Source organism: Periplaneta americana, chromosome 17, assembly GCF_040183065.1.
Source record: "Periplaneta americana isolate PAMFEO1 chromosome 17, P.americana_PAMFEO1_priV1, whole genome shotgun sequence".
Classification (NCBI taxonomy): domain Eukaryota; kingdom Metazoa; phylum Arthropoda; class Insecta; order Blattodea; family Blattidae; genus Periplaneta; species Periplaneta americana.
In genome coordinates this window covers 69,031,177-69,057,721 of record NC_091133.1, presented here as the reverse complement: position 1 = coordinate 69,057,721, position 26,545 = coordinate 69,031,177, and the positions used below count along the sequence as shown (strand labels likewise).

General features: G+C 34.6%; 1 protein-coding gene across 4 annotated transcripts in view; it reads left to right on the top strand.

The window, feature by feature from the left end:
* The window catches only part of LOC138693158 (lachesin-like), a 1,789,721-nt gene that overhangs the window by 206,965 nt on the left and 1,556,211 nt on the right, over positions 1-26,545 (top strand). For all 4 annotated transcript variants that reach the window (XM_069816848.1, XM_069816850.1, XM_069816849.1 and 1 more), the window contains one exon: positions 10,216-10,291. The gene's annotated coding sequence lies outside the window, so the exon portion shown is untranslated. The remainder of the gene's footprint in view (positions 1-10,215; positions 10,292-26,545) is intronic.

Here is a 26,545-nt window from a genome sequence, read left to right as displayed (position 1 = left end):
AGGCTTTAACAATACCAAAAAATGTATTTAAAAATAGGCTTAAGGACTTTACTAATAGACGGTAATATACTATGCACACTATTTTGTGGTTTTACAAGCATAGTGAGTAAGCAGAGAAACATAGTGAATCTCCAGTAATTTATATTGAGTGTGCAGTGTGTTGTAGTGAAAGCGCAGTGAGCTTAAAAGTTAATTCTGAGAGTTATAGTGGCAGAGAAATGAGACAGACTTATAGTGAACGGGTGTGAGTTATAGTGAACGTCCTAAATTGCTTGTAATGGGGTCTAGGCTAGCGATTTGAGGTTAATATAGCAAGTACAATTCTACGGAATAATAAGGATGTAATTGATTTTTTATTTGAAGTGTTGTATCAGTGAAGAAGTGTGTTGTGTCTGTGAAGTGTGTTGTGACAGTGAAGTGTGTTTATGCCAGTGAAGTTCTATACTTTATAGTGGTAGTGCAAAATATTTGAACAGTGAAATGTTTTTGAAGTGTTAGTGAAATCAGGATAGTGTCAGTGAAATTTTTCATAGTTTCAGTGCAGTGAGTGAATTGATAGCGAAATGAATGTAGTGCTAAAAGTACTTGTGCATGTATAAACATGTCACATAATACTCATGTGTTTAAGTTCAAACTTAGGGTTAAGATATAAATTAGATTTACTTTAATTAATTATGTTATATTAAATGATTCATTTAATTTAGAAAGCTCCTTGTTAATATTATTATATATTGCTATTGTTATTGTACAGGGACATCATTTTATTTTTACTAACATTTTTAATATTAACCTGGCTATACCTTTAGAGAACCGGAAACACAGTTTGCTATCCCTTTCCACGACTGGAGTTCGATGATACTGGCGTAAAACACAAACAAATCACTCTACTAGGTATAGGAGGGAAGAAAAGTAGTTCATCCATTTACGTAAAGTAGGAAATATCGCGATTTTGAGCTCGATAATTTTCATTAGGTTTTTGTTTAATCGAAATACAGTACTGTATTAACAATGAGTCTTTTTACTCACGAACTGAGTTATCCATGCGAGTGCATTCATTATGCAGTGTATATTATACTGTCTACAGTACATTAGCGTGCAATATAAAGAAAAAAATTAAATTGAAAAATAATCATAATATGGATATTTAAACACATTTTTGAAAATGGTGGCCGTTCATTTCGATACAGGCTTCAGTTCTTTTGTGCATATTAACGCACTATAGACGATTGCATCTAATTCCAATTGTCAGTTTCGTCCTTCGTACTAGTAACTCTTGTTGAAATAATTGTGTACCTAATCTATAAAGAGTACCTTACGTACTGTAAATTCAATCTTCATTTCTGCCTAATCCGAAAAGGTAAAATTATTCAGACATGCTATTTACTGTCCGTCCAAGTGGTTTTGTCGCAGGGTCGTAGAAAGGGGGGAAATCACGTGACAGTTAATTACTTAACGAGGTCCTTTTATTTAAGTTATTTTAAACAGTTGTATAATATTACGTAGACGTCCAATTCCTAACAGAAATTAATGTTTTCAGAAAAGAGTTAAGACAGCCCAGCCACAAAGGGACGGGCAGAAGTTGGTGGGAGAAACCGGGATGCGACATAGGCAAACGGGGGACAGTACCTGTGCGAGAACATAATTCAATATTGAAAGCTCTTTCGTTGCTGGTAAAAGCGAACATATTTCTGGAACGTACTATACTCACTAACTCAGTACTGTTTGTGTTTACTGTGACCGTAAGGCGACTTTGACTGTATACGCTTGCTTCTGTGTGAAGAACGGTTGGAAGTTTACTAGTAGAGGGGGTGGGAATGAAGTACATTCAAAAACTCAGGTACAATAAAAATTGAAGTAAAAATAAAATGATGTCCCTGTATATTGCTATTATTATTTTATTACTAATATTATGAATTGTAATTTATTATTAATTGTAATTAGTTACCACTGCCACCGGGTATTTACCCATTTGCAGTGTGAATAAATACATACATAGGCTACATTAATCTTTTACTGAACTAGATTATATCGATCTTCTCTCATGAAGTGAAGGGAGACCGAAAATTTCCTATCATATGAGGAGCTTGGTATCAAAGTTGGGCAACTCCACTTTTGCTTTTTTTTAAGGGAGAGGCGAAAAACTAGATCCTTGGAAACCAATGTCACCGTTGTACGTAAATTTTTTTTAGTCATTCTCATGGGTCATAGAAACATATTTTCAGTCTCAAAATGAGATTAAAATTAATATTCAGATCGAAATTTAAGTTTAAAAGTGGAGGTTGTCTATCTCTGAAACTAAGTCATAGAGTTATCTGTTATCTGTTTTTGAAACCAAATGAAGTCATATTTAAAGTGGATTTGTCTGTTTTTGAAACCAAACGAAGCCATATTTAAAGTGAAATTGTCTACTTTTGAATCTAAGTCTCTTCTAACTCGGTTTCAAAGCAAATTTACGTAAACATACTTATTCATCCACAAACCGATTATATAAACAATCAGCCATGTTGGATTCCGTATGCGTGATGGGAAAAGGTGGTATGAATGTGTGCTTCTCATTGGCTACTGAAGGAATTGTCCTAATTTCAAACCAAGCCACAGTGCAGTTGTCTACAGTTTGATTCTAAAGCGCACAATTAAGTGCTATTTTCGCTCTGTTCTGTCCGTTTCTGAACATAAACAGTTCCAGAATCACATTCAGCACACAAAATTCTATGAAAAACAATCAATATCTCGAAATCGCAAAAAATGGAGTTGTCTAACTTTGATACTATGCTCCTCATATATGAACGTAGAAATTATATTGTAATTGGTCCAATTGGACTTCATTTGAAAATGAAGTGATAGAAAATTTGGTAATGTTTGAAGCCAATAATTCCTTTCGAAAGCTTTGGTGAACGAAGTCCTTGTTTCTTTCATGTTTGAATCAGACAAATTGAAACAACTCACTTGATGCTAATGAAAATTTTTCGAATTCTCTCGTATAGTATCGGAACTGATCAGTGAACTACAACCTTCAACGTTACTATTTATAGAATTCCACTTTGACGCACTTTTAACAAACATAAAGGTATTTTGCAAAATTATTACATAGAAGTTAACAATCTGTTCACTGCCGTATTGTTGTTTAGTCTTTCATTCTATCACATTAACAGAATGGAAAAATTCAGGACTTATAAAAAGTTTCTTTCGAACGTGCCGTTAATTGAAGGGTCATCAAAAAGCAATCCGTCGCTGTGAATATACCATAATTAATTTCTCTCATTCCGATAAGTGTAGCCTGCGTGAATACAACCCAATTAATCGTCAGTCGGCACTTCACATTCCGTTTGTTATATCATTAATTAATCCCCAGCTCCACCTGTTTGGCTGCTTTGTTTGTTTGCTTTTTTGTCAATTGGAGCTGTCACAATGTAATTGGCAGTACAAACGTTTTTGAAAATTAATGATGGTACGTCATTTCAAATATTTGAAAGAGAAATTAGGGAATACTGATCTTGTTTTCAATTTTAAGCATAGGTTTCATAATTTATCATCAGATAGACTGTGTGTATACGCTCTTGGCGTTTGGCTAATACGAATTGCAAATAGAAAACTGAAAATAATCGATATAAGTTGAGCAGGACGAAGAGAGGAGGTCCATGCGAATTCGAAAAAAGTCCCTGGGTTATTTCCAACACTATGGAAACAAGAATTATGCTGTATGAAATATACATATTTGTTTTAATTATCAGTTAATCGTCAGGTATTTCTAGGACCTGTTCAATTAAAATAGACATTATAAAAGTAAGATATCCTCTCTTTGTTTCAATTATCCTTCTCATACTACTTCTCTTTTGTCCTTCCCTTACCTCCTACAATACTTATAGTTCCACAGCTTATTTTCCTAAACTTAAGGCCTATTCAGGAATGTCATTTTTACATCGCTTTCACTTACGTCCACCTTTAGTAGATAGGAAACAATTTTATTTACACTTTATTCGTAACTTAGTTAAAAGCTAGTACGATTCAAAGTACGTGAAGACCAACCTTATACCTCAATTAGTGCTATAATTTGTCAGAAGAAGAAGTAATGAGATATTTATTTACTATGATAAAGTTAGAAAGGACTGAAATAGATTAAGAATATTTTTACTCCAAAAACAATAGGCCTAAGGGCCGTATTCATAGACATTCTTAGCGCGGGCATCCGGTGGATGATCAGCGAACTAACGTTTTTCGTATTCATAAACCAGTGTTAGCGATATATGATATATGATATGATATGATATGATATATGATATATGATATGATATGATATGATATGATATGATATGATATGATATGATATGATATGATATATGAATCCCGTACAAGTAACCAGTCGATAGCCGGGGTTAGTTTAGCATGCTCGTAGCGCGGGCTAGCGAAATGTCTATTAATAGCACCCTAAGAGATTATTTGGAGTGCTTAGACCAAAGTTTTATAAAAGGTCTAACTTAAATTTTTTTGCTTCTGTTACATTATAAATAATGTTATTTGAGGCGGTCAGAAGCAAAGAGATGTACGTGCACTTACATAATTTTCCATAAAGTGTGATTAAAAGTTACTAAGCATTCGTGAATTCCGTGAAGTTTTAATTTTAAATGTTAATGTGCGATGTGGTTAAAAGATATATCCTTTTACCGCTGACATTTTAAATGCTTTAGTTTACCCTGGATGAATTTAAATATTTTTTTTATAAATGTCACACCCCTTTGTTTCTAATCGCCTCAATTGGAATACGAGTGTTGGAGATAATTTATCCTCAAAACATTTAGGAACTACTTCAGGGGAATAAGCACCTAACCAGAAATCATTCTTAAAATCTGAACCTTTTTTATGAAAAGCAATAGATCATAAAAACACCTACATACCACTGGACTGGTATAACCATACCGAACGGAGCTCGTGCTCTGGAGTTCTGCGCATACAGCTCGTTTCTATTACCTGTTTCGTTTTTTTTTTCTGAAAATCCCTCCAACTGTAAGGTGAATGTCGGTATACTACGGGGTGGGTAAAATAAAACTGGCCCGCGGAAAAAATATATGAAATATATGAATTTATATGTATGAGACTGACGCGGAAATGACACTGACAATGCAGGAAACCGTGGTTTCCATGCAACAATGGGTTGTTGTCATATGTCCGTGCTTGCGCATCTCCCGCATGCTCTGTCCCGAGCTTCGCTGTGTCATTACGTTACAGATTTTCCGGGCCTGTTTTATTTTTCCCACCATGTATAGGGCCTAAGCCACATCACTCATAATATTAATGGAAAATTGTAATTCTGCGAAGAAAACTGCATTAGTGGTACGATATTTCATAATTGACCGAATTTTTGCCTTCATCCCCCTTAAGGGGTTAAAGAAAAACGAGGGGAAAAATCATTCTCCCCTGATATGAAATTACTCCTGGTTTCACAGATTGTATGACTACTGATTTGCTCTTATTTATATTTATCTTCTTTATATTTCTTCTTCTTCTTCTTCTTCTTCTTCTACGATAATATCACCCTAGATCATATATGTAACAGATAGGTCGGCCTTATAGGTTTTGACGTTAACAACTTTTGTCAGGTTAACTACGCTGCCATCTAGTTGTTACATAAGGAGTCACGTCATAATTCCCATTTGAATTGCATTAGCGACTGTACTGCCATCTCGTGTTCGTTTACGGCGGACGGGTGGCGATCCTGGCGGTTGTTCTCTGCAAAGTGCTGCCGATTTTAACATAGCGATGAATTATCTGTTTCATATATGATCTAGGGTATCACTTTTAATATCTCTCTCTTCACATAAACTTCTACTACAAGTCCCGAAGCTTCTATTCCTAATCTTTCTCTTGATTATACATGGTGTCTATATAGAACCAAAATTCGGTAAGATTTGTATCTTCAAAAAAAGAAGTCCAGATGTGCGATATCCGGTGAATGTGGAGATCATCTTAAAAGGCCAGTTTTCTTGTAATGTTTCTTTCTTTGTATTTCGTCATTTAATTCAAATATCTGTAATTTATTTCTTATATCTTCTTTTCTAAATCTGTCTCTTCCTGTAAATCTGAAAACTGCCCTGATGAATTTCATTTATGCTACCTATAATTTACTTTTACCCTTCTCCTCTTGTCATTATCTTAGTCTCACTACTGTGCAGAGTTACTGGAAGTGCCATGGTTGTACAAAATTTCATCATTGTTGCTTTTCTGACTTTTCTTTCTTACAGATCCCCTTGTCATACGACCTTGCTACTCCATCTCTTACTGTCATATCTCCCTTCTTTCCCGCCATACTACTTATTCTCTCTTTCTATCTTCTCCTTGCTTGTTATCCTTAATCTTCTCATATGTCCTTATCGTTCTTCCTTAGAATTTTCCCTCTCACTTTTCTCTTTTCTCTTTCTCACCCTCCTCTTCTTACAAGACTTTAATAACTTTCCTCATACCCTCTTACTACTTCTCTGCTTCTTATACTTGTCTCTTTCTCTTTCTATTCCTCATACTATTCTGCTCCTCTCCTTAATTTTTCCTCAGATCTTACTCTCGTTCTTTTTCTTCGCTTACTACTCTAATTTTATTCCAACCTTTTTTTCTTCTTTGATTTCCTCATAAGTATGGGTTTAAACAGAATAATCGCTATTCTTGCATCTTCATAACTCTTAGATTTGTTATGTTTACAAATCGATTAGGGCTATATCAAATGTTACGCCGAGAAAAAAAAAGTTAAAATTGAACGAATTTTCGATAAACTCACTTTATCAATACATGGGAAGTTCATTATGTAATAATCCCTCAAATGAGCTACATAAACGCTTAATTGACTTTATGGATATCCATTGATCTCTTGTCACATTCTCTATAGGCCGTATTGGATTATATCGGAATTAGATACGAGTACGGAACACATTTGAAATGTTATTAATATTACAAGTAATAATAATAATAATAATAATAATAATAATAATAATAATAATAATAATAACTCTGATCATCATCGTCACGGATTAGGCTTGCTAATTTACAATGTCCAGAAGCGTTCTCCATTATTTATAAAATATGTACAGTTTTAAATTTTAATTTATTTTTTAAATTAATTGATTATGTTATTACTAGAACCCGGATTTCATGTAATATGGAAATGAGAAATATGTACATAAATATGTAGCTAAAATGGCAAAATATGTAGATAAATAGTAATAAATAAAGAATATATAACTTAAAATTTAAGGTTTATTAGATGTATTTTTGCGCACTGATGAGAAAACAGAACACAGAACTGAAAAAAATAGGAGATACACATGTGATTCTACCTCATTTAATTATTGTTTGTAGGCACAATAAATTAATAATTAAACATTTTTGCATATTTGCTGCTATCATCGATTGCATTCTGTTTGTTAGAATGTTCTTGTAAATCGAAAACGAACTCTCAACTTCAGACGAAGTAACTGGCGGGCATTTCAGATGAGGAATGATACTCGGAACATTGTTCTTAGGGAGCTGCGCACACTCAGCCTTAAGTATTTTGGATAGAGTTGAAAAAGTTGTGTACGCCTATCCTAATTTGTTTTTGAATACAGCATTAAATGTTACTGAAACACACTCGCCGTTTACTCCCGGCACAACACTCAGTTTATTGCTTGCGACTTCCACTATTGACATAAATTCATGGAGGGCCAGCCCAGAAGTTTACAGATTTTTAATGGAGTTCGAAATTCAGCTGTTGTGATGTATGCTATCGATGAAGTTACCTTCGAATCTTGAAAGGCACTCATGGACTCACGCACAGACGATGCAGTTTTCGGAGAAAAATAATGTCTCCACCACCGACTTCACTTCCTCGAAATGTTCGTTAAAGAAATTCACAGCTTCTATCCACGTTCCCCAACTAGTAATCACAGGCTGTGGAGGTAAAGGCACAAAGATTACAATTTCTTGTAGTACTGCATGCGATAGGGAGATTTGCGGAACACTTTTTTGTTGCTGATACTAAACCGTTCGCTTCAGGAAATTTATCTCTTATGGTCTCAGTCACTCGATGTAGTCCATGTGCCAACGTGTGAAGTAACCATATTGAGGTAAAACAGATAAAGGGCACCGCACCTTTTAGCACATAGGATGCAGCATCTAAGTAGAGCACCAGCACCTTTTCTTCGTTAATCCCTAATTCCTTAAGTCCGTCGTTGACGAATCGAGAAACTGTAGCATGATTTGTCTGTTGCAGTGGTTTGCAGTAAATTAAAAGGGGACTTGGACGGAGTGTCTGGATCCAATTTACCTTCGACTATATTTGCGGTAAAGCGGTTTTCTCTTCAGCGGCAACCCATACGTAGGAATCACCCACCAAGTTCAGCTCTAATCGTTTTCATTGTGTCAGTGTAGCAGAAATTCAAATAACTTTTCCTGTGTTGATTCATCCGGAATATTGAAGTCACAGTATTTGCGTAGGAATGCTTGAAACTTTCGCATTGTTTATGTTTAGGCTACTGTTACCGGTGACATTCAAACAGTCAGCAAAGTAGTCACTTGTTATTAGACAGAGCTAACGCAGTATTTGAAATACAAAACATAGTTGGTTCCCATTTAAAAAAATAAAATTGACTCTAATATCTTGAAAATTATTTCATGTACAAAAAATATATTACGTGTATCAGATGTCCCCTTCGATGTAATTTAACTTGTAATTGTGTATATCTGAAATATTTCATACGCTATCGGAGGTGAAAGAGTTAAGTGGGCCACCCTGTAAACCGAAATGTAATTTAAAACTTAGGAATAACTATCCCTTTCTTTGGTGTGATTCGCCGACATTTTAGCTTTTCTTATAGCTACGAGTACATACATAGGAACAGAATAAAAATTACATAAAATCCGGGCTGTAAATATAATGATATTACTGTTGATCAAGGAATGAGGATACTTCAATTCCAGATAAATTACATAAATATTGTGTTTAGACAAAGTGAACTTGTATTCTTCACCTGACATAATTCGGAACATTAAATCCAGACGTTTGAGATGGGCAGGGGATGTAGCACGTATGGGCGAATCCAGAAATGCATATAGAGTGTTAGTTGGGAGGCCGGAGGGAATAAGACCTTTGGGGAGGCCGAGACGCATGGATTTGAGGGAGGTAGGATATGATGATAGAGACTGGTTTAATTTTGCTCAGGATAGGGACCAATGGCGGGCTTATGTGAGGGCGGCAATGAACCTCCGGGTTCCTTAAAGGCATAAGTAAGTAAGTAAGTAAGTAAGTAAGTAAGTAAGACAAAGTGAACAGGGAGAACTCCATCAACGCAACGTGAACTCATCGTGTGAGTACAGCTTCTTCTCTTTAATTTTAAAGATCCAGTGCTGATAAACCAGCATATCTGAGAATGCTTAAGCTTTTGCTAACTGCATTTAATAATTATTTTACGACTGTTTGCGATGTTAAATGTACATTTTTTTTTATCCTCGTAGGCCTACATTTTATTTTTAATCCTCTTTTTTTCTGTTTTTATCCCCTTCGCTTTCTGTTTTTATCCTCATTACTTTCTGTTTTTACCTAATTTATTTTTTGTTTATATCTCGTACATTTTATTTATCTTTGTGAATTTTTCTTCTTTTCATATTTTTTTTATCCGAGACCATTTTTTTTGTATATTTTATTATTATTTTGTATTTTTTTATTTGGTATTGTTTGCCTTTCTCTTCTACTTTTTTCTTCATTTACGTACTTTGTATTTATTTTGGTACTTTTTTGCTATAGCCTAATTTATTCTTATTTTATAATTTTTGTTTTATTTTGATATAGACTTATTTAGTTTTTATTGCTGTTCTTTACAGACGACAAACAATTTATTACTTTTTCCTGTATTGGGTAATCAGAAGTTGTACAGAGTAAACATAATTTACTAAGTGATTAAGCGGCGATTTTTTATCGGCAAACGTAGGAATGCAAACGTTACACCGCAATTATTTTTTGTTCAATTGTGTGCACATATTGGATAAAATAATCCATTTCATTTTACACTTTTACCCTGGTGCGACAATCGGTACATAATATGCCTAGCAGCGGCGTAGTGAACATTTTGTTTATTCATGTTTTTATAATTTTTTATACTGCTTTACTTTGTAAACAGATTTGTGATGAACTGAAATACTTCAGCGATACGTGACAGTATTGTCGCATCTGTTTAAATGTATTCTTGTTTGTTGTAGGTGTTGTTTGCAAGCTGTCTCTGCCCGTAGCAACAGGACTTGGCGCTCATGAGTGTAGGAACGCAGTGCGACCGAGGTACAGTTCGCATGCTCAACTGTCTAATTTGCTAAGACGTATGTTTGTAAAAATGCTAATCATGTTTTGTTCATAAAAGAGTAGCATTTATTCCGTTGTAAATCTACCACCGCGAAACTTGATTCATACTGCATATCTTATATTCTCAATTTTTGTTCAATATCCTGTAATTCTTATGAAACCATCGCAACATTTGATGTCGTTTTCTACGGACTGAGCGACCACAACGTCTTTACCTGTCACGTACTAGGTAACAATTTTGTATGTGGAACATACTGTAAACAGCGTCACTGCGATATATGTTGTTACCTTAAGTCTATCTATCTAGACATAGCCTATTACTAAAATAAGAGAGCAATCGTACTGTACATGTGATGTAACAGCTGCGCGCTGTATATTAGTACAAGCAACTGCCGTTCCACAAAGAGAAGGTCGGTAATAACCGGCTTTTCAAATTTATGTATGTTTACACAATGACGACAAAAATGCACGTTTCATATCTCAATCCATTTAGAGTTCTGAATTTTCTCAGTATGCTGGAACATTCTCTATTACACTCGTAATAACATCGAACAATGTCAGTTCGCATTAGTACAGACAAAGCCATTATTTTCTCCTCTTCTGCTAACAACGCCATATCAGCAAATCATGAATCACTATTGTGTGTCCAATATAAATTTGTGTGATGTAGGTTTCTAATAACAAAGAAAAACAAACACTATGTCTAACTAACGAGTGTAGAAATCATTTTGAGGACAAAGGCCTGGGTATTACTTCCACATAAAAGGTAATCGGTTGTATAGAAATAATGTTTGACTTTGAGGACAGCTAAAGTTCTGCTGAAATGTACTCACTTCAGCGAATGATTTCACCAGTGCCAGACACATCAGTTCGTATGCCAGTAAACATTTTTATGAGCTAGTAAACATTTTATGACGTACTAAAGTTTCTAGTGAATTTCCAAGCGTTAGAATTTTACGAACGTATTTGAATATGGGAGTGTTTGTCTTGTAATTATTCTAACGTGGGATTGCCATTTATTCTAAGACCCACGTCTTGTTATCGTGCCTCCGCAGGGGATGCTGATAATTTTCCACGTCCTCAAAACTTTACACGTTATTGTTTGATGCTTATATTTTTATATCTTTGACGAAACACTTCACTATCAATGCGCTGCCATGCCTACTCATTTATTAATGTCCTCGAGAGCGTTACAATGTTTATTAGAAATCGAAATGCTGCAAACAAATGACAGTTTTATAATCAAACCTGATGGAAAAACAATATTCTGTTTAACTTAGATTGTAGCACACTCGTTTCAACAACATGTTAGTGCATCGCGCTCAACATCATTCAATGTCAGGCTCACAAACTGTGCGTAGAAAATGTACACATAATCAGAAACTATTTTATATACATTTAGGATATAGCATTTTATTCTTTTTCGATCTTGGAAGTATGAAACTGAAGGAGGTGCATATTATTTTTAAGTATAGTATGGCTGTGAAACGCTCTTCTTCTTTTATTCTTAAGGGGACTGGGTAGTGATGCCTGTGCGATTAAAAAATTTCAGTAGGCTTACAAAAGTTTAGTTCAATATTTATAGGTTTTTAGTGCTCAGATTGGTATAAAAATTTCGTGCTTATACAATCAATCATTCTGAATTCAATAGTATAAAAGATAAACTAATTAGTTTCTTATCCAAGTGCAAAAGAAAGATCCTAAATGATAACCTGCCTTCCCACTTTGCTAAGTGTGCCTCATTCTTCGGGTGCACATTACTTGCTATATGCTACACTCATATATCTTGAATTTTTTTAAGTTAGCTAGGAATGTAAATTGTAAAGCAAAATGTAGTTAACTATTACACCCCTAGTGAAACGAAAAAATATCGAACTTTGTTTAACATTTTTTTGCAATTTTTTCAGTGCATATATTTTTTTTCTCGTGTTATTTGTATGATATTCTTAAACCCGTAGATCTACTATGTAGAACACAGGCTGCAGAAAACACTCTAAAAACTTGTTGCAAATTTATTCAGTAGTTTCAGAGAAAAATGCACTTAGGTATGAAAAATGTTAACTTATGGAAAACTGCATAAAAAAATAATTATGTATGAATTACAAGCACCGCCAAATTTAAAGAGGCTATTTAAGAGGCTTATCTGCAGAAATACCCCCCAAAATATTTATAATTTTTTAAAGAGAAAGTTTTGTACTTTATTTTTAAAACACAAAATATAAAATTTGACTTTTGACCACCAATCATTACCTGGTTCCCTTAACCCTCGACACTTATCTGGATTCTTTTCTGATCCCACACAATTTTTTATTGTTAATATCTACATCCATGTGCTCCGAAACGTTCTAGTAAGAGATATATAGGCTTACATTCCTTGGTTATTTTTGTTTCCTTCACAATTAAAACTATTATTTCATAATAATTGTATATTGATTATTTTTTCATGTTTATTGATTGGGTTCCTGGATGACCCCAGCTATAGAACACTTATTTAATTTCTAGTTACTTGGGTTAGATAAAAAGTAATAGCAACAGTTCGATATTTCTGACATGGCTTTATTCACAGGGGTACAACATTTACGTACCTTCTATATAGTCGCCCCCCTTATTTATTACCTTTTGCCAAATGCTTGGAAGATGTCGTACACCATCAACGCGTCCATCTTTGTTGATGTTCCTTATTGACCGCCCTAAAGCACAGATAAGTTCATCTCTGGTATTGTACCGGGTCCCTCGCAGTGGTTCTTTCACTTTGGTGAAAAGATCGTAATCGCATGGATCATATCGGGTGAGTACGGAGGATGTTCCAGAATCTCCCATTGCCAGCGACGCAAGAAGTCCTTGACAGTAGCAGCGGTATGACTCTTTGCATTATCATGAAGAATTATGGGGTTCTGTACCCCCAAGTGTCGTCGTTTTCTCCTGAGGGCTGGACTAAGGTGGTGCTGCAGGAACCTACAGTGGTAATCCGCGTTTACCGTCTGCCTTGGAGGTACAGCGTGGTGCAGTATTACCCCATCAATGTCATACGCGACAATGAACATCACCTTCACAGCACTTCCAACAAGGCCTTCCCGAGACGCTTTAACCCATCGTGCCACTGTGCGATATGGCAACGCTGCATCGCCACATGCTTCACGCAGTCCCTGAAAACATTCTTGTGCACTACGACCTCGTGCCACTTCAATTTTGATCCAGGAACGTTGCTCTAGTTTTGTAAACATGATCTTAGGGCGCTCGTATTATCCCTATGAAAGTCAACTTTCTACACACTGCAGTAGATTGACAGAGTACTGTCGCCGCTGGCTACGCTAACTCATCTAACAGTCCTTGTTCATGTCCACACAGCTGGCAACTCTCGAACGCACCATCGTCACGTGACAGCAGTGTTGCCATTACTTTTTATCCAACCTATGTAGAATTATTTTTGCAGTTATAGTGTTTTGTTGTAAGAAAAGTGAACATGTACTTTCAAAAGTGAATAAATGAAACAACAACAGCATATAAACTGCCATAGTCTATAGGTTATGTATTGTAAAGTGTTATAGTTTCAAGAGTAGTTGTTGAAACAATTTATTTAATTTGTGCACGTTTCTTGTTCAAAAAGAGTAATTGTGTCAAGTAAATCTACTATAGTTTGAACCGCTCTATTGATCGGTTGCAATTACTGCCATGTGACGTCTAGTGGGAAACAATTGACAATCGGCTTGAACAGTTGAAGGTCAATGTTTCTTTTTTTAATTTATTAAGTAAGCTCCAACGAGTGAAACGTATATTCAGAGGCTATACAAGAACATATACAGATTATGTTGTACATGAATCTATTTTCGCACTATTGTTAAAAGTACTTTTGGCACAATACCGTATAAATGATTAACTTTGTTAAGTAAACCATACAATTGGTTATAGATAAAATAATATACAAACCGATGAATAGTGAAGCATAACGCAATCGGCGGGATGTATTCTTCGTCCATCAAATGATAGTGATTGGATCACCAGACCTTTTTACACTACTTATCTGAGAATAAATCTCTTTAAATTGGACTGCATTGGTACCAGGGAATTAATGTAGTGTTGTTATTTTATAAAATTGAAATATAATATCTTACACTTCTTAATGATTAAAAGGTGGTTTGATACATAATCCAAATTTATCAATTTTTTCATTACGCATTTCATACAAAAAGTTGGAATGCAAGTATTTGAAGTTAGAGCATCGTTAAACTGTAGTTATTATATTCAATTTATTTTCTTATATTTCTTAATGTTGTTCTTTCATCCTGAAATTTGAGACACAAAAGCTATAGAAATAGGCCTATTTGTGCCTGCAGTTATGGAATTATTTCAAGGCATATATATTTTTGAAGACTAGGTCTTTATTTCTGAATGAACCTTGATTTTTCATCCCGTCATAGTTTTCCCCTTCAATGTCCACTCGGCAACTTCGCATAAAGTAATTATAAAATATTTGTGGCTAGTAAAAGTCTGAAGTAAACACATTCTTATAATGGTCTACTTCACTGCTGGCTCTATACATTGATTTTATATAATATATACGCATCGTTTTGTTTTTATTAAGAGTGGAAGTATTGTTTTATTATTCCCGCTGGAATTTCCAATACTGTTTATATCGATGTCAAAATTGAAGATCCAATAGTCAATATTCGATACCTGTTACTTTTCCCTCGGGTAATTATTAACATATAAAGCAATAAATACTTGCATTATACCTTGTCGAGAAGTTAAAATGAAACGCACTTCTCCCAGATAATTTTATTTTAGTATATATATATCATTTTGTAGACAATTTATATACAGAGTATAAATTACGTGTTTCCACAATACATATGTGTGAGTACATTTCACCACACAATAAAATTAAAACAAAATCTTCTTATCTCTCTCGAACTTTCATTTTAATGCAGCCTATATCATAGGCCTATAATGATTATAGGACTGATAGTAGCCACTGTTCGACTGATCGATTCCATGTACCTACTTTAACTTTTAGGAAACAGCAACAAACGTTGGAAGTTCACTCTATCCCTCTCCACTTCACTCTCCATTCAATTCCACTTCATGTTCTACTTCACTTCATTCCACGCTCCACTTCTCTTCATTCCACGTCCCACACTCTGCATTCCACTACACTTCATTCTATCCTCTCTATTCTGTTCTATTACATTCTCTTATAGGGGACACTCTGGTCATACATTCAGCATGATATAAAATCCCTGCTTAAGGGGAGAGGATGGTATTTTTAAAACTTTTTCCCCATTTGGTGTAAAATATTACTTTTTTGTATGTAGAGAACTCATAGCTATAGGAACTCAACCAAATATAAATATTTTGAAAAAAAATTATTTGGGGGCCCAAATTTAAAAAAAAATATATACCCAATGCAGGATTGTACTAAAACCGATGTATCTAAACCGTTTTTAAAGATAGATTCAAACTTCTTTTTGCAATGTATTTGCAAAATCATGTTCTACAAACTGCCTGTAACAGAATTTTGATATTAGTCCCTACGTTTGTAAAATAAACAATTAAAATTTAATAACAATTTTCTGATTTCCTTTCTTACAAACAAACGGACGTATTTTTTTAAATGAAATCAATTAACAAAATTCTGTTACAGAGACAAGTTTCCCTAATAGTCTAAAGAAATAATGTGTTCTAAATTTCATGTATGTATCTTTAATAGTTCAGAAATTATATCCATTTTTGTCTGGCAATGCAGCAAAAAAAAATTAAGTTACTGGAAACCGATAAAAGCGGGTGTGTGATTTAAAAATCCATAGCGCAGGAAGTTTAAAAATGACGTCTCAACATCCGATAAGGGCACAAATACCCACAAAATGTTATGCAATGCATTCCACACATATCAAAGAGTATTTTAAAGAAATTTTTTTTTTTGAAAATTTAATTTACTGGAAACAACAATAAAAGTGGGCGAGTGATTTAAAAATCCATAACGCAGGAAGTTTAAAAATGGCGACTCAACAACCGATAAGGGCACAAATGCCCACAAAATGTTATGCTATGCATTCAACACATATGACAGAGTATTTTAAAGAATTTTTTTTTTTAATTTCCTCATTTTTCACTAAAAATACCATCCTCTCCTCGTAAGATAACACAAACCAATCACAAGCCAAAAAGATAGACATTAAATCTTATTTTAAGTAAAATATTTACTGCCCAGATAGAAATAGAGACTCAATCGATCAGATTACTAAACGGAAGCACTGTTACTTGGGCCACAGTGAAAGGTAAATATTTTCTGATATGTGATATTGTTTCGGGACTCGAAGAGTACGTCGTTACTGACTCAATTCTTGTTTTTCGCTATCTATGTTCAAGTCCCTGTTTCAATAATATTGCATGTTACTTTGTTTTGTTCTTAAAATATTACTTGAAACAGCAGAAATGTTTCATACTGTATACGAGACGATGTGAAATCTTGAAAAATTATGTCTCTACATATAAATTATCATTAATAAATTTACAAGCGTAGGAGAGAGATGCAAGATGTATGAATTGGTGATGTTAATGTTACACAAGCCACCAAGGTGTAGTTTTCAGGAGGTATTTAAAGCTAACCTCCTCGAGCGTGAATTATCACTGCCGGGAGGTTGTTAAGCATTTTATGATTTGGAAGAGATGCTCCATGTAGTTCCCCAGGACGTTGAAAAATACATTTATAATTTAACGAGGTCGTGTGAGTAATATATAATGCTGGTGCAGAAAATATGTCTTCCTCTCTCAAACTATGATTCTGCTCTGAGAGGCATCTATATTTTACAATACGTTACGTGAATAATGTGAAATTACCAACATTACAAACTTGAATAGTTCGCCGCTAACTGCAGCTTAAAAATTGAGCAACAGTTAAAACACTATCTCACTCTACTAAGCCTGGTGTGTTTTCTGAGGAAGTTATGCTGCGTCGTTCTCGACATCGTAATATTTTATACAGTCTCGCACGTCTCAGTACTCATCGTTATTTTAATACACAGAGAAAAAGAAGCAACATTTTCACAGGTAATGCATTTATACAACGACTGCATTTCCAGATTATCACGTCTAGATAATCAGCATTCCAGACTTTATGAACAGTTTAGTTTTGATAGGTTTGTATGTCTCCTTTTGTTGTTTGTTTCTTTGTGTCTGTATGTATGTATATTTGTGTATTTACTCATCTTTTGTCTGTTATATGTTTGTCATTTTGTCTCCTATCTGGCATTGTGTCTGTTTCCTTATCAGTTCCGCGTCATTCATTTGTTGTTATTCTCTCCTTTGATTTCATTCTTTATTGTCTGTTTTTCTTTTTGCCTATTTCCTTTTGTGTGTCCTTTTCCTGTTATCTTCCCTTTCTCTGTTGCCGGCTATTTTTCCTGCTGTCTGTCTTTCTTACCTTTGTCTTCTTCCTCTTTGTTTTTTCTTATTTGTCGTTTCCCTCTTTGCATTTTCCTACTTGTCTTTCCTCTCTTGTGTGTCTTCTTCTTGTGTGCCTTCTCCTTGTCAGTCTTTTTCTTCTTATCTGCCTTTCTATTCTTGTCTGCCTTTCTCCTCTTGTCTGCCTTTCTTCTTTTGTTTCCATTTCTCCTCTTGTCTACCTTTCTTCCCTTGCCTGTCTTTTTTATTGTCTGCCTTTCTCTGCTTGTCTATCTTTCTCCTCTTGTTTGCCTTTCTTTTCTTGTTTACATTTCTCCTCTTGTCTGCCTTTCTCCTCTTGTCCTATTCTCTGTATTTTTTCTTGTCTGCCTTTCTCCTCTTGTCTATCTTTCTCCTCTTGTTTGCCTTTCTTCTTTTGTCTGCCTGCTTCATCTTGTTTGTCTTTCTTCTCTTGTTTACATTTCTCCTCTTGTCTGCCTTTCTCCTCTTGTCCTCTTCTCTGTATTTTTTCTTGTCTGCCTTTCTCCTCTTGTTTGCCTTCTTTTGTCTGCCTGCTTCATCTTGTTTGTCTTTCTTCTCTTGTTTACATTTCTCCTCTTGTCTGCCTTTCTTCTCTTGTGTGTCTGTCTTCTCTTGTCTGCATTTTTCTTTTTGTCTGCCTTTCTTCTCTTGTGTGTCTTTCTTCTCTTGACTGCCTTTTTCTTTTTGTCTGTCTTTCTTCTCTTGTCTGTCTTTCTCCTCTTGTTTGCCTTTCTTCTTTTGTTTACATTTATCCTCTTGTCTGCCTTTCTTCTCTTGTCTGTCTTTCTCCTATTGTTTGTCTTTCTTCTCTTGTTTACATTTCTCCTCTTGTCTGCCTTTCTCCTCTTGTCCGTCTTTCTCCTCTTGTTTGCCTTTCTTCTCTTGTTTACATTTATCCTCTTGTCTCCACTTTTCTTCTTGTGTGCCTTTCTTCTCTTGTCTGTCTTTCTCCTCTTGTTTGCCTTTCTTCTCTTGATTACATTTCTCCTCTTGTCCTCTTCTCAGTCTTTTTTTCTTGTCTGCCTTTCTTCTCTTGTCTGTCTTTCTCCTATTGTTTGCTTTTCTTCTCTTATTTACATTTCTCCTCTTCTCTGTCTGCCTTTCTTCTCTTGTCCGTCTTTCTCCTCTTGTTTCCCTTTCTTCTCTTGTTTACATTTATCCTCTTGTCTGCCTTTTTCTTCTTGTCTGCCTTTCTTCTCTTGTCTATCTTTCTCCTCTTTTTTGCCTTTCTTCTCTTGTTTACATTCCTCCTCTTGTCTGCCTTTCTCCTCTTGTCCTCTTCTCTGTCTTTTTTTTCTTGTCTGCCTTTCTCCTCTTGTCTATCTTTCTCCTCTTGTTTGCCTTTCTTCCCTTGTTTAAATTTCTCCTCTTGTCTGCCTTTCTCCTCTTGTCCTCTTCTCTGTCTCTGTTTTTTTGTCTGCCTTTCTCCTCTTGCCTATCTTTCTCCTCTTGTTTGCCTTCCTTTCTTCTCTTATTTACATTTCTCCTCTTGTCTGCCTTTCTTCTCTTGTCTGTCTTTTTTATTGTCTGCCTTTCACCTCTTGTCTATCTTTCTCCTGTTTGCCTTTCTTCTCTTGTTTACATTTCTCCTCTTGTCTGCCTTTCTCCTCTTGTCCTCTTCTGTCTTTTTTTCTTGTCTGCCTTTCTCCTCTTGTCTGTCTTTCTCCTCTTGTCTATCTTTCTCCTCTTGTTTGCCTTTCTTCTTTTGTCTGCCTGTTTCCTCTTCTTGCCAGTCTTTCTCCTCTTGTTTGCCTTTCTTCTCTTGTCCGTCTTTCTCTTCTTGCCTATTTTTCTCCTCTTGTTTGTCTTCTATTGTCTGCCTTTCTCCTCTTGCCTGTTTTTCTCCTCTTGTTTCCCTTTCTACTCTTGTTTACATTTCTCCTCTTGTCTGCCTTTCTCCTCTTGTCCTCTTCTCTGTTTTTTTTTCTTGTCTGCATTTCTCCTCTTGTTTGCCTTTCTTCTTTTATCTGTCTGTTTCCTCTTGTCTGTCTTTATCTTCTTGCCAGTATTTCTCCTCTTGTTTGCTTTTCTTCTCTTGCCTGTCTTCCTTTTCTTGCCAGTCTTTCTCCTCTTGTTTGCCTTTCTTCTATTGTCTGCCTATCTCCTCTTGTCTGTATTTTTTGTTGTCTTTTTACTTTGTCGCCTGTGTTTTCCCAGTTGTCTGTGTTATCCCCATCGCTTGTGTTTTCCTAGTTGCCTGTGTTTCACCAATCGCCAGTATTTTACCAGTTGCTTGTGTTTACCCAGTTTCCTGTGTTTTTCCAGCCAACTGTCTTTTTCAGTCACCTATCTGTTTTCAATTGCCTATCTATTTGCAATCGTCTGTCTTTTTTATTTGTTTGTCTTTCTGTCTGTTGTCCATCTTCCGTTCTTTGTTAACTGTCAATTTTTCTGTCTCATTGCATTTGTTGGCTGTCTCTTTATCTTTGCTGATAATTTGTTGCCTGTTATCAGCATTTTTCTATGTCCGTTGTTTCTCTTTGTTTATTGTCTTTCCCAAATGTTTTTGAAATTTAAGAAAGAAGAAATGTGGCAAGACCTAGAAAAAGATGGCAATGAGACAGTAACAGGCCAAGGGGTCCTAATACATGGCAGGGGGAAGACGATGATGATGATGAGGATGATTATGTGATATATGAACTCTTTGCATAACAGCACAACTTAAATCACTGGGATCTTTTGTCGAAGTTTTCTTTACCTTTATAGTTATTGCCTTCATCGTAAACAGGATTGCCACACACTGTATTAGAATTGTCTCTGAGTTTCCTCCAATTATTCGTTCTCATGTTGTACTTTTTTGTTATTTATAGTGTAATTTTTCATATGCTCTTGATTTCTGTTCATTATTTAAAGTTACTGCAATTAATAATACAAATTTACAATTTATCTTGTTTAAGGTAAGTACAGTAAATAATTAGTTGGTTCACATCTGCGCAATAATTTCAGTAGGCCTACACGTAGTATTTACATTAATTCAGGTTGAAAAACTTGGTCCAGAGTTTTGGGAACTGCATGTAAATTCTGAAAAAAGCGCTGGAAGTATAAGCTTAGAATTTACTGGGTGTACGATGTAAATATTGATAGCATCTTCACTAGCAAAGGCGTGATGATACCAAGTCATGATCGTAAAGGCGGGGGGGGGGGGTTATGTCGTCGCGACGCTCTTGTGTGAACCTGACGGGCGTCTCCTGATGTCGATTACCTCAGAATGTTACTCTGTGATCTTCTCGTCAGAGATTATTGGCGAAAGATTCTTCGGATAGAAGCTACTAAACCAATTCCCATATTTCGCTCACTAAGTGATGCTCACAATAGAAATATTTGAGTAGTCTATAGTACTAATAATAATAGTGATGATAATTATATTAATATTGATGATGATGATAATAATAATGATAATATAATAATGATAATAATAATAATAATACTAACAGTAACAAATATAAATGACACTCGAGAGTTAATTAAACGCAGAATAAATATGGGAAATGCCTGTTATTATTCGGTTTAGAAGCATATGTTATTTTCTCTGCTTTCAGAATATCTGATAGTTAGAATTTATAAAATAGTTATATTAGCCTACCAGTTGTTTTGTACGGTTGGAAACTTGGAACATATTTAGTCTGAAGACGGTGTTGTAATAAGCATATTAAAATTGTAAAATACCGAAGGCTGGAGTATATAGTGTTGATTTGAAGGTGAGACATTATTATAATAATGTAGAGACAGATGGACTGTAACAAAATTACCGTAGTGCATAGAGGAGATATCAAGGTCAAATTCACGAAGGTTATAGATTAGTGTATGTTATTAAGTGTTATAAAGAAACTTGCGAAGATACAAAGGAAAGAACTGTGATAAATTATCTGAAGTTATAGATATAAAGTTCTAGTGGATGAGGTCAAAAGTGTATTAAAGCTCATTGAAATGTGTTGAATACGTTACGGCGATGCGCTACTGAAAATAATAGAACTTTGACAAATTTCGTCAATTTATTTTTATTTTCGCGCTAAAAAAGTGCGGCTTCATGAGGAGTGTTTTCGTGAAATTTTTATGGTATAATATCAGTATATTAAGTCTAAAAATGAATTTGTTAGAAGTTGTGTTAACTCACAAGTTATGTATAACCGAAACTTTAAATTTAATTATCTCAACAAATAAATTTTGTACCTTTTCAATGACAAATATTAAAGCTAAAATGATGAAACTTGGCATACTTATTCATTAATATTTCTGTTGTGAAATGGAGTATTTGATTGGCTGTATTCAGCAAATCGCTAGAGAATTATACGTAAAGCAGATATTATTATTTTTATTAATGTTTGAACATTGAAGGAATTATATTCTTTTTTAAAAATGAACAAATGAGATTAGGGAATTACTAATATTCCGTTGCACAATATGCAGTGTCACCTTACAAAAATTCGATTAGAAAAAATGATACGTATTTGATAGAAAGAGGATTTTCACTAAGACAATTACAAAAAGGAAACAACAAAATAGAAGTTTAAGTTTTTGAAAAGTGTTTTTGAGAAAAAAATTGAAATTTACAATGTGTGATTATGATATTGATATGCATGTTCAGTGAAAAAATCGCAGGAAAGGACTGAAAAAAAGTGACAGGATAGTAAATTTATATTGATCAGACTACTATAGAAATGAACATTAGTGAAGATCTATTGTGAGATATTTTACAGTTACTAGGGAATGAAAGAAATAATTGGACCCGCTGTAAAGAAATCTATTTAAATATCAAGATTGAATAACAAATAGAAGAAGTTAATATAAATGATATTGGTGCTACCGAATACAGAAATGTAAAGAACCACCATTATTTTGCGCACGGGTAGATGACAAAATATCGTAGAGTAGGGGAAAGTGTTGTACCTTTAGCATAGTGCACCTTTGGAAATTTTTTGTTTTGTTTTTGTTTTTTTTAATTTTTGCTGCTACCTAGAGGATTCAAACTGAAGTAGATTGTAGAGAAAGCCGCTAGTTTTGGTTTGATTTACTGCAAAGTGTGAGTTCTGTGGACAAATGCATTTTTTTAGTACCAAAAGTAAACATTTCATCAATTGTTATATGTTTTCTAACACAAAACCAGATTGTATTTGTTACTATCTATCAAGTACAGTGTATTCCTTATCATGTGGTGAGTAATAACATATTTTAATTTTCGTGATTTATTCGAATCTCTAGTTTTGGGAACTATATTTGTTTAAACGTGCACCCTCTTGTACCATTGAACACAAAACATCTTGTACCATGGTACATGTTCCAAGGTACATGATACTATCGATTTTTGTCTTTATTTTATTTTAAGATCATATCACGAAGTAAGTGTGGAGTTAAGAGGCCCCCAATTGATCCGGATGCCTTGAAGAAAGCTGTTGAAGCAGCTATTGCTCCTCCAGAAAATAAAATCTCATTCAGAGAATCCTGCTCTGGTTTATGATTGCAAATACATTTTAAATATGATTGTCAGTTTTTACAGCTATATTCCCACCTATATTCCATGAGTTCCAGCTTACAAGAGGATATGTTTTAAGGTACATGGATGTGTTGTATCTTGGAACACAGTAAATATACCTTCATTTTATTTTTTCCATCCTTAATAGATCTGTAAAGGGGAAAATACATACAGGAAGTTGTAAAGGAATCTTCAGTAGTTATTTCACGCATCTTTTCAACAGTAATCTCACTAGACGTTTTGATTTATCTAGAGAAAATCAAAACTCGAGTGGGATTTAATTGACTATTACACGATTAGAAGAAATTATATAAAGATTAGAAGTAACGAAGTACTCCAATACAATAAAATATTAATTGACTTACGAAAATACAACTGTCTTCAAATGTATTATTGTACCATCTCAACATTACAAATATTACGCTAGATGCATGCTAGATGGCAGTAGTGTCTTTATACAGACACTGTAATGATTACTATTCAATAAATCTTAATATTAAACAATCTCTGATACGTGACTATCCATAATATCATATAGCAGAAGTTCTTTTTATTCTCAGAGCAGAAGCTATAACATAACCTAATATACACAAGTGTTAGAAAAATTTTAATTAACGACGATGACATAAAAAATAAACATGAATAATTTTAAAAGGAATAATTATTGAATGTACAATTTTCAAATTTGAATGTGGTTGGTGGTTCAATTGATGTTATATTGGACGTGTGCGTAATAGAAGTGGAACTCGTTGATTTAGGCCTACATGGTGTATTCAACTTATTCAGAATTTCCGAATGAATAATTTTAAAAGGAATAATTATTGAATGTACAATTTTCAAATTTGAATGTGGTTGGTGGTTCAATTCATGTTATATTAGACGTGTGCATAATAGAAGTGGAACTCGTTGATTTAGGCCTACATGGTGTATTCAACTTATTCAGGATTTCCGAATGGTGCTCTTCATTTATTTGTAAATCGGATTTCAGAAGATGCATAGGTATGATCAGTGATTTTTATTAATTCTTGTTCTTGAATGCCAATGCGAGTCATATTTGAAACTGCTGTGCATCGACTGGAGTGATTTGTAATTTTATATATATTTTTGACGTCCAGACCAGCGCAGTTTCAAATGTTGGCAAACAAAGAAATAAATGCTAGGGACGCGATAAAATTAAACAAATGCTAGGGACGCGATAAAATTAAACAAATGCTAGGGACGCGATAAAATTGTGCGATAAGCAGCCATGATTGGTTGAAATACGTCCTTTCGTACCGTTTTATTGGTCAAATGTAGTATGACGTAGTAAGAGTGTAATAGTCACTTTAAAAATTTCATTTCCCAAAATTAAAAAAAAAAAGTAAAATGTGAAAAGTATTCAAGGATACAACAGTCTCCCCTAACCCTTTTTCCAAATTGTATTATGAAGTCCTGTTCAGTTCTTGGCCCTTTATTTCGATAGCAGCGCAAGGAAAATTAAACAAAGCTGATTGCGTTTCAATAATTCAGTATATGAGATTAGAATAATACGACCAAGAATTGTTAAATCTACACCTCGACCGTATCCCACACCACAGTCGAAACAAAAGAAGCTTGGTATGTGATACACATTCCCTCCCGTTCTTTCTTGGCATGCCGTTAGACCAGCAGTAGCCAACCGAGGGTTTGGTGTGCAAGTACAGCCTTTGTTACACACATGAAGTCCTGCGTGCAGCCTAGGCCTAGTTCCGTGACGTCCGATTTCAAAATGGCGTACTGACTGCTGTATTAGCATTTGAAGAGTGCCTACAGGGGAAAAATATGAATTGCTCTTAAGGGTGGGATAATGATCTAATTCAGTAAATTACTGCAAAATTTACTGCTTTTCTTATTGAAAATCAAGGAAAGGATGATTTTTTTTCTTCCCCTCGCTGTTATTTATACTCGCTTTAACATCTTTGGTTGAAATCCGAAGGCCTGTGTACTATTTCTGAGACTGGTTCTATTGTTGGGAACTAGATGGCGACTGTATATATGTTACTGATTTGTTATGAATATGATTTCGGTGATGAATGAGGCCGGTGATTTTCAGGGATGTTATGGTCCGAATTTCCTGGCATTTGCCTTACGGTTGAGGAAAAACCCAGAAAAACCTCAACCAGGAAATTCAACCCGACCGGGAATCGAACCCGTGCCCTCTACGTAAAAGACCAGCATGCTGACCCCTACACCACAGAGGTGGTCGGAAAGGATGATTATCCGTGATGATAATTCTCGTTTCTACCAAATTTTATAAGAACAACACTAAAGTTTATAGTAATATATTAAATTAGATACTGACATCACCCTTAACAGCACTGTGACAGTCATCTTTTTTTCCGTATACTCTGCATTTTGTTGAGAACTGCCTGAACCTAATATATAGATATAAACGATGTTAGAATTCACTAATTCCTTCAAAAGAAGAGATTATCTCACCTCTCTTCATCTTAGAAAACAGTGGGAGGAATTATACTGTAAGTGTAAGTTATCTCTTTATACTATGGTTCCCGTAAAGGCTTTTTAAAAACCCGGGACATTTGCAAATTTTTACTTTAAAACTTAGGTAGGGTCACATTAAAAACGAAGAAAACCTAAATAAATTTATTTAATTTATTTAACTAACTAGCTAGCTAGCTAGCGAGTACAAATTAAATTTATAAAACAAAAATGTTTCTAGCCACTACCGTAAGAGCCAGGCTCGTGTACGGTGTGGTCTTAGCCAATAATATAACATAACATTTACAAGGACAGTTTACTAAATTTAATATAGTAAGTAACTTAATTCAAACCAATAAATAACACACAAGAGCAAAAAATAAATAAATAGATAAGGAAGAGAACAAGAGAAAAAAAACACATTTAATATAAACTGACAATCGGATAGAAGCCAGTGATATTCAATAAAAACGTGTATATTGTCGACAGAAATAAAAGGTAAAGAAATACATTTGTTAATATTATATATATATCATGAATAATTTTATAAATGTCTTTTTTAAAAGCTTCAATTTTAAAATATTTCAAATTTGGAAAATGGCTTGTAATTTTATTATAAAGTCTTGGGCCGAAACTAGCACCATGTTTAAGAGCTGCACTTGTATGACATTTAGACTATATTCATGGGGAAGTAGACTTTTGGCTTCGAGTACGATATTCATGTCGATTAGATTACCAAACATTTCATTTTAAATAAGACAGTATTGGTATCACTGTCTCTGAATCAAAAACCCTGATAGAACTGATACTTAACCCTTGCGGTGAATTTCAGTGAAGTCCGGAGGGCTTAATTAGTCAAATGCACTCTCCTCACCTCTCTGGGA